The sequence below is a fragment of the Octopus bimaculoides genome, chromosome 11 (genome assembly GCF_046866305.1).
Source record: "Octopus bimaculoides isolate indiv1 chromosome 11, ASM4686630v1, whole genome shotgun sequence".
In the NCBI taxonomy this organism is placed as follows: Eukaryota; Metazoa; Mollusca; class Cephalopoda; order Octopoda; family Octopodidae; genus Octopus; species Octopus bimaculoides.
The window spans coordinates 62,262,640-62,277,802 of record NC_142938.1 but is presented as its reverse complement, the minus strand read 5'-3'; the positions used below and the strand labels follow the sequence as shown (position 1 = coordinate 62,277,802).

Here is a 15,163-nt window from a genome sequence, read left to right as displayed (position 1 = left end):
GACTTTCGGGAAAAATGAAAAGTCTTTTACGTTTCGAGCCTACGCTCTTCAACAGAAAGGAATTAGAAAATATAAAGAGAGAGAGAGAGAGAGAGAGAGAGAGAGAGAGAGAGAGAGAGAGAGAGAGAGAGAGAGAGAGAGGGAGGGAGAGAGAGAGAGAGAGAGAGAGAGAGAGAGAGAGAGAGAGAGAGAGAGAGAGAGAGAGAGAGTGTAAAAAAACGTTTAGAATTCCGCGGTCCAACATGGTGGATGATTGGGGAAAAACGAGGTTGAAAGAAAGGGTGATAATAAGAAAAAAAGTTCAATGAAAGAGAGATAATAGTGCTAGTGATCCCAACAACAGAAAGTACACGTACGTGTGCGTGTATGTGAGGATGTGAGGGTATGTGTCTGTGACCAAGCAGTGTGCATGCCTATGGTGTATGTATGTGGGCGAAAGTTATCTTTGTCTATGTATGTTGCATGCGTTAATGCGTGTTGCGTGTTTATGTATATATTGTCTGTGTTCGGGTATTATGTGCTTGTGTAGGTTTGGGAGTGTGCATGATGGTGTGTGGTGTTAAACAGTGCATATGACTGCTCTTATAGTTTAGGTGTGGTGACGCTATTGAAGATTGTGTGTGGCTGTGTGGATGATGGCGTGTGGTGTGGGTGCCGAGAAGTGGTCATTACTAGTGTGTGTATAGAGTGGTGTCAAATGAAGAGAAGAGGTGAGGTTGGTGTCAGATGAAGAGAGGAAGTAAGTTGAGCCTGTGTGGCGCAAAGGAGCGAAGAGAGAACATTAATTCCGGTTTACGGTGAAGGCGGGAGTCCAGATGGCCCCTGTGCAAAGACAGTCCGAACATACCCAAATTTTGTAACGAATGGCCGGTAGAGCGGAAAGGGCACGATACCGGGTGTCATTACCGAGTCTGATGCCTCGGAGGTGCTCCGCGAGCCGATCAGCTAAGCTGCGCCTCGTTTGACCGATGTACAGGGAAGGACAGAGAAAGCAGGAGATGCAGTAAATGACATTATAGAAGTACAGGTAAAGGTCGGTGATGTGATAGGGACGATGATGGGTTGCTGTGAGGATTGCAGTGTTGGAGAGGCAGGGGCATGTGCGACATCGTGGTCGGGAGCAGGAGAACGAGCCAGGCTGGGAGGTGAGGTTAGGGAAGAAGCTGTGGACTAGGAGGTTACGCAGATTATGGGTTCGTTTGAAGCAGAGAAGGGGTAGGTTGGGAAAGATGTGTAATGTGGAGGGGTCGGACTGGAGTCGCCGGAAAGCTCGAAGAATGGTGTGTTGGAGAGGCAGGGTGGAGGGGTGGTAGGTGAGGGAAAACGAGCGACGGGCAACGACGGGGTGGTGCGAGGAGAAAGAGCAGAGTCAGGTTCTAAAGATCATTCCCTGGCAAGGGCAGCGTGGATAGTGGTTAGGAGGATATCCATGTAGAATGAAGTGGTGAGTTATGAGTTGAGACTGAGTCTCAAAGTCATGGTTGTCACTGCAGAGCCTGGGCAGACGGAGGAATTGGGAGTAGGTGATGGAGAGCTTGGTGTGGTTTGGGTGAGAAGAGGAGAAGTTAATATAGGAATGTGAGTCAGTGTGTTTGTAGTGGATGGAGATATTGAGAACCGAGTGGTGTATATTGCTGTACGTATACAGTTAAATAGGCCACTATGATTGTGTGCACACGTGTATACTTGTATACATATGAGCGTGTCCAGTCATCTGTGACTGATAGCTGAATCTACACCCCAGTATGCTATGGAAAAAAGAACAACGATTTCCGCTACACAGTCTGTTACACGACACCTATCAAGACTCCCATTTTGATCTTATGGTAACGGTGATGGCAGCTTTTTACTGTCTGTATCTTCCGATTATAAATCCTAGGATTGTAAGATTTTATGGCGTACTGGGTCAGCGTGGGTGTGGGTGTCTACGTCGCTGTGTGGGTGTATATGTGCGCGCGTGTGTGCGTGTGTGTGTATGTGCGCGCGTGTGTGCGTGTGTGTGTATGTGCGCGTATATGTCTATAAACAATCCCCCATGTTAGCAAGTGTAGTACCCCTCTCACTATTTAAACTTAATGTAATCTAATCCTTCTTTAATAGGTCCCATCTATCTGTACTTCTTCCCCATTTACTTTCTTTTGTATCAGGTCATCCCATAAGTTCTGTCCGAATTTTGAATAAAGAAAACAAGTGATCAAATGTTATATTTAATTGAAATTTAATCATCAATGTACTTCCCTTGATTATCTATGACTTCCTACCACCTATTTACAAGCTTTTTAATCCCATCAATGTAAAACACTTTTGGTTTGGTTTCAAAGCGAAGAACTCTGAAATGTCAGTTTCGACCTCCTCCTGGCTTGCGAAAGTTATGCCCCCCCCCTCCAAATGATTCTGTAAACTATGACACAGATGGTAGTCTGAAGGAGCAAGGTCGGGAGAATAAGGTGGATGAGGATTTTTTTCCCAACCAAGCTCTTCGATCTTCTATGATGTGATCTTTGCAGTGTGGGGTAGCGCATTGTTCTGATGAAACATCACTCCTTTTCGATTCACTAAAGCGGATCTTTTTTCTTCAAAGCTTGGTTCAAACGCTCTAATTGCTGACAGTAGACTTGAGCATTGATTGTTGCATCAGGTGGTAACAATTCAAAGTGAATTACTCCTTTACAATTCCACCAGATAGAGAGAAGAATCTTTTTCTTATGAAGTTCCCTTCTCGGTTGTGGTTGAACTTTCTCCCTTTTACCAAGCCATTGTTTACGATGTTTAACATTTCGATAGATCCATTTCTCATCACCAGTCACAAGTCTATCCAAAAAGAGTGAAATGAGTTCGCGAGAATGGAGAGAAGAGCAGATGTCAACTCAGGATTTGCGGTTGCTTTCGGACAATTCATGAGGCACCCATTTTCCAAGTTTAGGAACCTTTCCAAGTTGTTGAAGATGACGATGAACAGTTGTATGGTTTGAACTAAGCTTTATTGCCAATTCTTCAACTGATAATGTAGGATTTTTTTCAAGTAATGCCTCAAGGAGCTTATCATCAAACTCAACTGGACGTCCTGTTCGATCTTCATCTTCAAGGCTGAAATCTCCACTTTCTGAATTTTGTAAACCATCTTCTGCAAGTTCTTTCATTCAAGCATTCTTTCCCATAAACTGAGTGTATGTTTTGAGTCGCTTCGGCTGCAGAGTTTCCTTTTTTGCGCTCATATAGCATTATGTGCCTTAAATGCTCTTTGGATACTTCCATGTTAGAAAGAGTTTTAATCAAAGAAACTTTAATTCTATTATTCTGTAAAATAATATTTGATTAGTTTAAATGTACACAAATGCATAAAAATAATTTCTAATTCCATTAGACATTCTAAAATACTATTAAATTTCATTCAATTTTAAAAGGGTAAAATCGGACACAACTTATGGGATGACCTGATATATTTTTATACCTATATGTTTACAAGTTTATATCTTTATATTTACAATTATTTTGTTATGAATATTTGACATAAAGATAATTGCAGCAAAGCTCCATTCGCTAATAAAGCGAGTAAATATCAACATGACTGCCTAAACACAATGTATTTAGCGGGGTATCACTTTATGTATGCATGTACCTGATGCGATCCAGACTGCAAATTTGATGCAACACTATAGGATGCACAATGTATATATATATATATATATATATATATATATATATATATATATAATAATAATATTATTAGGGACAAAATCCAAAATTACAGGTAAAAAACTCAATTAAAATCAATTTATAAAAAATTAAATTGAGCCTTATAGATAAAGTATATATAAAATATATATAGTTTTAGGGAAAATAACCAATTTTCAAGAACTCATCGATGAAAATCCACTATCACATATAGAAAAATTAATAATTAAAAGCACAATAAATGAGTATAATATAAAGTAAAGTAAATATCATAAGATAAATATAATAAAAAGATTACACGTGTTTCATAACCAATTTTCAAATAGAAAAGAAATTTAAATCGATTAAAATCAATTGAAATTATCTAAAATAAGTTCTATTCAAAAATATAGCTACTCGTCAGATCGTAAGTAGAACAATAATTAGATATATATCTCAACCAACAATAAGTACCAAATGAATTAATATGATATACTTATTATATAAAGATAGAAAAATTATTTAAAAAATATCATAATATCAAAATAATAACCATTCAATAATCATCCCTTCATCCATAATAATAACATGTATATTATATACAAAAAACATCTTACCTAAATTATCATTGTTTTAAATTATCATTGTTTTAAATACAAGTTGAACGAAGTTTAAGTTTAAAATAATAATGAAGATAAAATTAGTACATATTTAACCGGTGTAATAGTTAAAGCTATACTATTTAAAGCTAAAGACGTTTATTTAATTATGATTAAAGATCAATTGAATAATAGAAAAATACAAGATTATTTATTTCTACAAACGTAATAATAAAAAATATCAATGAAAAAATTATGAATGGAAAAAATTATGAATGAAAAAATTAGGAAAGAAAAAATTATTAAGAATAAAAGGTTAAACTTTATATATATATACAAAGTTTTGATTTAAAAAAAACTTTAACGATATTATAAACTATAAAGATTAATAATTAATCAAATAATATTAATCAAAAATAATCGAAAATATATCAACACTATTCCAATCGAAGTTCTAATATTATGTTGAAATGAAACTATAACTCCTAAATAATATAGTGTTAAATAAGTTATCTATTAAAATAATCTATAAAGAACCAAATGAATAGTATAAAAACAAGAATACATATTATTTTCAAATAGTAGAAAATCTTTAGCAAAGTGAAAACAGTACTTATCCAAATTTTTCCGTAATTCAAACTGAAAAACTAAGACGTTATCTAATAGCTATAGCGTTTTAAGCAAGAGTTCGCGCGAAAATACTACGTTAAAAAAGAACGTTAAAATAGAGAATAGAATACGAAAGCATGAATGAAATAATAATACTTAAATAAATGAATGAAAAATTTAAAATTTATATAACTAACAACATAAAAAGAACAAAAAACTATAGTTATCTTATAAAACATATTAATAAATATTAAATTCTAATATATAATAAATAAATAAAAATATTAATAGTCGTAAATTAAATAATATTATGAAATAAACTAAAATACTACTATTGATTTAGTCTTATCAAAATCGTCGTGTCATTGTAATATAAAACCTTAAACTTACTAAAAAAATTAACCTACCAATAAAAACAAAATATAGCTACTAGAATAATTAAATAGATACCCCAACACACATCCTAATACATACATACATATATACATACATACATACACATATACATATATATATATATATATATATATATATATATATATATATACATATACACATATACACATATACATACATACATATATACATACATACATACACACACATATACATACATACACACATATATATATACACTTACATGCATATACAAATATACATACAAATATACAAAATAATATACGTATATACACACAACATACACACATATATACACATAAACACTAATAAAAGCATATACATAAATAAAAACATACATACACATATATACATAAATACACACATATATATAAATACATATAACACATATAGACCAAAACATACATACTACCATAAATATATATATATACATAAATATATATCTACACATACACACATGTACCTACCAAAATATACATATAAAAACAAATACACTCATACACACATATAAAAATAAAGCATAATATATATAAATGCACACTCATCCTCACATGCTCTCAAATATACATATTATATAGATACACATATACAGACATATATACATACACATAAAAATACACATATATATACAGAAAAAACATGCATATACATATACATATATACATATACATATATACATATATATACATATATATATACACACATACATAAATATATATATATATATACACCCATAAATATATACACCTACTAATTTATATAGACAAATTCCACACACTCACATATATACTTATACCCATATATATACATATATATACACATTTACATAATTACATACATAAATAGACATATACATATACACAAAAATACTCATAACTATATATATAAAAAATATACAAAATATACACACAAATAAAAATTCACTCAAATAAATATATAAATAAGGAAAATTCTAAAACAAAACTACACTCACGCACTCACTCACACGCACAATATATATATAAATATACATCTATACTCACAAGTATATATCTTTATACATACATGTAAATACAAATATACACTCAATATACACAAACATATATTAAAAAAAAAAAAAAAAAAAAAAAAAAAAAAACACATATATATATACTTAAACCTATATAAATACATACGTAAACATATATACATACACCTAAAAATATACATACATACTAATGCATATAGACTAAAACACACACCCTCAATATATACATGTACATGCATATACACATACCCATATAAACAAAATAAATAAAAATTATTAGCTAAAGTTTTTATATAAATAAAGTAGTTTATGTCTACATTTTATTTTTCGTTCATCAAAAGAATTAAGTAAATTATTATCCTTATGAAATAATATCTCTTTAAATTCATTATTACATAAATTACAAAAGTTATTACCTATATGATAGGATTTAGCTTTACAAACTATCTCCCATTTTAAAATATATTTAATATTTTTAGCTTTAAGTTCCCAAATATATTTACTGAGGCCAGTAGAATTAATTAAATTTCTATTCTTAAATGAGTGCATATGTTGAGCTACTCTTAATTTAATTTTATTAGAAGTCGAACCTATATAAATCTTATTTAAATTATAACCATAATGTTTATTTTCATTCAATAATTTCACTATACATTTATACACTACATCTTTCAAATTACATTTATTATTAAAATTACATTTAGTTTTATCTAAACATGTACAATTAATTATATTCTGGTCAACATTATTACTATTAAAATTAATATTAGAATAATTATTAAATTTAAATTTGTAGTAATTATTTAACTTAAATTTATTAAAAGAAGAGATAATATTAGCAACATTATTAGTAGTGGAATAACCTACACCAAAATTATTTTTAGAAAAAATATAATGATATTTTTTATTATCTTTAAGGAATAAATCAATAACTTTAAAAACTTCATTAATAATGTTAGTTTTAACTTGTACACCGTATGGAATAATTAACCAGAGTTTGTTCTTATTATAGATATTATTGAATTTATTATTCGTATTATTAAATTTATTATTATCATTAAAAAAATTAAAATATTTAAAATTGTTACCATTAAAATTAAGTTTATGTTTAGGTAATTTATTATAATACCAATTGTTCTTATTATTCTTATTATTACCTAAGAAGACATTATCATGAGTATAAAAGTTATGTTTATTAAAAAGGTCATTATTATTATAATTATTATTACTACTATTATAAAAATAATTCGGATTATTAAAAAAATTTATATTATTAGTATATCCCGCTTCTTGCAGGGCTTTATTATAATAAGGTGCATGTTTTTCAAAAATCTCTATATTAGAAGATAGTAAAGATATTCTCTTACCTATAGTAAAAGTTAAGGATTTTTTAACTGAGGGTGGGTGATTGCTTTTAGCATGAATGTATTTAATATTTTCATTAATCTTATGGTAAGGTTGGGTATTACCAGTAGATAAATTAAAATTAGCATCTAAATAATTAACGTTATAATACTCATTATAAATAGTAATCTTTAAACCATTTCTTTTAAAAAAACTATATATTCTCTTCTTATATAATTCTAGTTGTCTATTAGTGCAATTTTTAGTAAGTAATAAAAGGTCATCCCTATATAAACCACCCTCCAATTTTAAGTTTTCAAGTTCAAGTTCAGATAATAAATATATACCTACTAAATCAGTTACCTGTGCTGAATCAGGCGCCCCCATTGGTATATCAAAATAATCTCTGGTATCTTTTCTAGCCCACAATTTATTATCATATTTAATCAATGATTTTCTAGCCATTTTAACTACTTTTACTTCATCGTTAGTCATACCTACTTTCTTCATAGCAAAAATTAGGGCCTTATTTAGTACAATTTCATTTATAGAAGAATAATAATTGTCAATATCAATTTGAATAAATTTATACCTATATTTATCATTAAAACTATTAAACCAATTTAAAGTATCTACTGTGGAATTCCATAACTTAAGATAATTAATTCCATTTAATTTGTTAATATATTTATCTAAAATTATTTTACTTAATTTACCTAGATCTGACTTACAAGGACAAATAAGCCTAACTTTAGGGTCAGAATAAAAATTATCTTTATGGTCTTTTAAAGTAATTCTAGGGTGCATCGGTACATAAGGTTCTGTCTTACTATCAAGTTCGTATTTAAACATTATTAATTTAGAGGCCTTATTAATCAAATTTAAAGTATTTTCTGGAACTATCTTATATTTCTTATTAATTTCTTTCTCTAATAAATGATCATATAGTTTTACATCTAGTTTATATAAGTTCCTAGTTTTATCAGATTGTACAATAATACCATCCATATTTCTAAATTGTTTAATTTTAATGTCTAAATTTCTTAAATAATCATTATGTCTATTTGGATATTTATGAAATTTAATATTTTTCACTACTTTCCAAATACTATCCTCTAAAATTTGTAAATCCCTATTATACGGTGGTTCTTTTCTGGATTTAAATTTAGAATTAATGTAATTTAAATTATCTACATCATGAACATTAGTAATATTATGAATATTATTAAAATAAGCTTTCCATTTCATTCTAGTAATAAATTCTTTAAGATTATTAATAAGTTTCAAAATATATTCCTTTCTAGATGGTATGGGGATATCCTTCAAAGATGAATTCCAAAACAGTGGCTCAATCCTACCTGTAAATTCCATAATCAACGAAAAATTGAAAGTTAAATACAAACAACAAACGTTAATTATAAATTAGAAAATAATAATAATATTATTAGGGACAAAATCCAAAATTACAGGTAAAAAACTCAATTAAAATCAATTTATAAAAAATTAAATTGAGCCTTATAGATAAAGTATATATAAAATATATATAGTTTTAAGGAAAATAACCAATTTTCAAGAACTCATCGATGAAAATCCACTATCACATATAGAAAAATTAATAATTAAAAGCACAATAAATGAGTATAATATAAAGTAAAGTAAATATTATAAGATAAATATAATAAAAAGATTACACGTGTTTCATAACCAATTTTCAAATAGAAAAGAAATTTAAATCGATTAAAATCAATTGAAATTATCTAAAATAAGTTCTATTCAAAAATATAGCTACTCGTCAGATCGTAAGTAGAACAATAATTAGATATATATCTCAACCAACAATAAGTACCAAATGAATTAATATGATATACTTATTATATAAAGATATAAAAATTATTTAAAAAATATCATAATATCAAAATAATAACCATTCAATAATCATCCCTTCATCCATAATAATAACATGTATATTATATACAAAAAACATCTTACCTAAATTATCATTGTTTTAAATTATCATTGTTTTAAATACAAGTTGAACGAAGTTTAAGTTTAAAATAATAATGAAGATAAAATTAGTACATATTTAACCGGTGTAATAGTTAAAGCTATACTAATTAAAGCTAAAGACGTTTATTTAATTATGATTAAAGATCAATTGAATAATAGAAAAATACAAGATTATTTATTTCTACAAACGTAATAATAAAAAATATGAATGAAAAAATTATGAATGGAAAAAATTATGAATGAAAAAATTAGGAAAGAAAAAATTATTAAGAATAAAAGGTTAAACTTTATATATATATACAAAGTTTTGATTTAAAAAAAACTTTAACGATATTATAAACTATAAAGATTAATAATTAATCAAATAATATTAATCAAAAATAATCGAAAATATATCAACACTATTCCAATCGAAGTTCTAATATTATGTTGAAATGAAACTATAACTCCTAAATAATATAGTGTTAAATAAGTTATCTATTAAAATAATCTATAAAGAACCAAATGAATAGCTTTTAATTATTAATTTTTCTATATGTGATAGTGGATTTTCATCGATGAGTTCTTGAAAATTGGTTATTTTCCCTAAAACTATATATATTTTATATATACTTTATCTATAAGGCTCAATTTAATTTTTTATAAATTGATTTTAATTGAGTTTTTTACCTGTAATTTTGGATTTTGTCCCTAATAATATTATTATTATTATTTTCTAATTTATAATTAACGTTTGTTGTTTGTATTTAACTTTCAATTTTTCGTTGATTATGGAATTTACAGGTAGGATTGAGCCACTGTTTTGGAATTCATCTTTGAAGGATATCCCCATACCATCTAGAAAGGAATATATTTTGAAACTTATTAATAATATTAAAGAATTTATTACTAGAATGAAATGGAAAGCTTATTTTAATAATATTCATAATATTACTAATGTTCATGATGTAGATAATTTAAATTACATTAATTCTAAATTTAAATCCAGAAAAGAACCACCGTATAATAGGGATTTACAAATTTTAGAGGATAGTATTTGGAAAGTAGTGAAAAATATTAAATTTCATAAATATCCAAATAGACATAATGATTATTTAAGAAATTTAACCATTAAAATTAAACAATTTAGAAATATGGATGGTATTATTGTACAATCTGATAAAACTAGGAACTTATATAAACTAGATGTAAAACTATATGATCATTTATTAGAGAAAGAAATTAATAAGGAATATAAGATAGTTCCAGAAAATACTTTAAATTTGATTAATAAGGCCTCTAAATTAATAATGTTTAAATACGAACTTGATAGTAAGACAGAACCTTATGTACCGATGCACCCTAGAATTACTTTAAAAGACCATAAAGATAATTTTTATTCTGACCCTAAAGTTAGGCTTATTTGTCCTTGTAAGTCAGATCTAGGTAAATTAAGTAAAATAATTTTAGATAAATATATTAACAAATTAAATGGAATTAATTATCTTAAGTTATGGAATTCCACAGTAGATACTTTAAATTGGTTTAATAGTTTTAATGATAAATATAGGTATAAATTTATTCAAATTGATATTGACAATTATTATTCTTCTATAAATGAAATTGTACTAAATAAGGCCCTAATTTTTGCTATGAAGAAAGTAGGTATGACTAACGATGAAGTAAAAGTAGTTAAAATGGCTAGAAAATCATTGATTAAATATGATAATAAATTGTGGGCTAGAAAAGATACCAGAGATTATTTTGATATACCAATGGGGGCGCCTGATTCAGCACAGGTAACTGATTTAGTAGGTATATATTTATTATCTGAACTTGAACTTGAAAACTTAAAATTGGAGGGTGGTTTATATAGGGATGACCTTTTATTACTTACTAAAAATTGCACTAATAGACAACTAGAATTATATAAGAAGAGAATATATAGTTTTTTTAAAAGAAATGGTTTAAAGATTACTATTTATAATGAGTATTATAACGTTAATTATTTAGATGCTAATTTTAATTTATCTACTGGTAATACCCAACCTTACCATAAGATTAATGAAAATATTAAATACATTCATGCTAAAAGCAATCACCCACCCTCAGTTAAAAAATCCTTAACTTTTACTATAGGTAAGAGAATATCTTTACTATCTTCTAATATAGAGATTTTTGAAAAACATGCACCTTATTATAATAAAGCCCTGCAAGAAGCGGGATATACTAATAATATAAAATTTTTTAATAATCCGAATTATTTTTATAATAGTAGTAATAATAATTATAATAATAATGACCTTTTTAATAAACATAACTTTTATACTCATGATAATGTCTTCTTAGGTAATAATAAGAATAATAAGAACAATTGGTATTATAATAAATTACCTAAACATAAACTTAATTTTAATAGTAACAATTTTAAATATTTTAATTTTTTTAATGATAATAATAAATTTAATAATACGAATAATAAATTCAATAATATCTATAATAAGAACAAACTCTGGTTAATTATTCCATACGGTGTACAAGTTAAAACTAACATTATTAATGAAGTTTTTAAAGTTATTGATTTATTCCTTAAAGATAATAAAAAATATCATTATATTTTTTCTAAAAATAATTTTGGTGTAGGTTATTCCACTACTAATAATGTTGCTAATATTATCTCTTCTTTTAATAAATTTAAGTTAAATAATTACTACAAATTTAAATTTAATAATTATTCTAATATTAATTTTAATAGTAATAATGTTGACCAGAATATAATTAATTGTACATGTTTAGATAAAACTAAATGTAATTTTAATAATAAATGTAATTTGAAAGATGTAGTGTATAAATGTATAGTGAAATTATTGAATGAAAATAAACATTATGGTTATAATTTAAATTAGATTTATATAGGTTCGACTTCTAATAAAATTAAATTAAGAGTAGCTCAACATATGCACTCATTTAAGAATAGAAATTTAATTAATTCTACTGGCCTCAGTAAATATATTTGGGAACTTAAAGCTAAAAATATTAAATATATTTTAAAATGGGAGATAGTTTGTAAAGCTAAATCCTATCATATAGGTAATAACTTTTGTAATTTATGTAATAATGAATTTAAAGAGATATTATTTCATAAGGATAATAATTTACTTAATTCTTTTGATGAACGAAAAATAAAATGTAGACATAAACTACTTTATTTATATAAAAACTTTAGCTAATAATTTTTATTTATTTTGTTTATATGGGTATGTGTATATGCATGTACATGTATATATTGAGGGTGTGTGTTTTAGTCTATATGCATTAGTATGTATGTATATTTTTAGGTGTATGTATATATGTTTACGTATGTATTTATATAGTTTTAAGTATATATATATGTGTTTTTTTTTTTTTTTTTTTTTTTTTTTTTTAATATATGTTTGTGTATATTGAGTGTATATTTGTATTTACATGTATGTATAAAGATATATAGTTGTGAGTATAGATGTATATTTATATATATATTGTGCGTGTGAGTGAGTGCGTGAGTGTAGTTTTGTTTTAGAATTTTCCTTATTTATATATTTATTTGAGTGAATTTTTATTTGTGTGTATATTTTGTATATTTTTTATATATATAGTTATGAGTATTTTTGTGTATATGTATATGTCTATTTATGTATGTAATTATGTAAATGTGTATATATATGTATATATATGGGTATAAGTATATATGTGAGTGTGTGGAATTTGTCTATATAAATTAGTAGGTGTATATATTTATGGGTGTATATATATATATATATTTATGTATGTGTGTATATATATATGTATATATATGTATATATGTATATGTATATATGTATATGTATATGCATGTTTTTTCTGTATATATATGTGTATTTTTATGTGTATGTATATATGTCTGTATATGTGTATCTATATAATATGTATATTTGAGAGCATGTGAGGATGAGTGTGTATTTATATATATTATGCTTTATTTTTATATGTGTGTATGAGTGTATTTGTTTTTATATGTATATTTTGGTAGGTACATGTGTGTATGTGTAGATATATATTTATGGTAGTATGTATGTTTTGGTCTATATGTGTTATATGTATTTATATATATGTGTGTATTTATGTATATATGTGTATGTATGTTTTTATTTATGTATATGCTTTTATTAGTGTTTATGTGTATATATGTGTGTATGTTGTGTGTATATACGTATATTATTTTGTATATTTGTATGTATATTTGTATATGCATGTAAGTGTATATATATATGTGTGTATGTATGTATATGTGTGTGTATGTATGTATGTATATATGTATGTATGTATATGTGTATATGTGTATATGTATATATATATATATATATATATATATATATATATATATATATATATATGTATATGTGTATGTATGTATGTATATATGTATGTATGTATTAGGATGTGTGTTGGGGTATCTATTTAATTATTCTAGTAGCTATATTTTGTTTTTATTGGTAGGTTAATTTTTTTAGTAAGTTTAAGGTTTTATATTACAATGACACGACGATTTTGATAAGACTAAATCAATAGTAGTATTTTAGTTTATTTCATAATATTATTTAATTTACGACTATTAATATTTTTATTTATTTATTATATATTAGAATTTAATATTTATTAATATGTTTTATAAGATAACTATAGTTTTTTGTTCTTTTTATGTTGTTAGTTATATAAATTTTAAATTTTTCATTCATTTATTTAAGTATTATTATTTCATTCATGCTTTCGTATTCTATTCTCTATTTTAACGTTCTTTTTTAACATAGTATTTTCGCGCGAACTCTTGCTTAAAACGCTATAGCTATTAGATAACGTCTTAGTTTTTCAGTTTGAATTACGGAAAAATTTGGATAAGTACTGTTTTCACTTTGCTAAAGATTTTCTACTATTTGAAAATAATATGTATTCTTGTTTTTATACTATTCATTTGGTTCTTTATAGATTATTTTAATAGATAACTTATTTAACACTATATTATTTAGGAGTTATAGTTTCATTTCAACATAATATTAGAACTTCGATTGGAATAGTGTTGATATATTTTCGATTATTTTTGATTAATATTATTTGATTAATTATTAATCTTTATAGTTTATAATATCGTTAAAGTTTTTTTAAAATCAAAACTTTGTATATATATATAAAGTTTAACCTTTTATTCTTAATAATTTTTTCTTTCCTAATTTTTTCATTCATAATTTTTTCCATTCATAATTTTTTCATTCATATTTTTTATTATGACGTTTGTAGAAATAAATAATCTTGTATTTTTCTATTATTCAATTGATCTTTAATCATAATTAAATAAACGTCTTTAGCTTTAAATAGTATAGCTTTAACTATTACACCGGTTAAATATGTACTAATTTTATCTTCATTATTATTTTAAACTTAAACTTAGTTCAACTTGTATTTAAAACAATGATAATTTAAAACAATGATAATTTAGGTAAGATGTTTTTTGTATATAATATACATGTTATTATTA

The 15,163-nt window shown here is 25.8% G+C and overlaps 1 pseudogene across 1 annotated transcript in view; it reads right to left on the bottom strand.

Annotated features, from left to right (window-relative positions):
• Positions 1-3,371, bottom strand: part of LOC149133373 (histone-lysine N-methyltransferase SETMAR pseudogene) — a 5,887-nt pseudogene extending 2,516 nt beyond the window's left edge. Inside the window, exon 1 of the transcript XR_016243697.1 lies at positions 1-3,371. This exon is cut by the window's left edge and continues 372 nt beyond it. The product of XR_016243697.1 is annotated as a histone-lysine N-methyltransferase SETMAR pseudogene (transcript).
• Between the last annotated feature and the right edge of the window lie 11,792 nt (positions 3,372-15,163).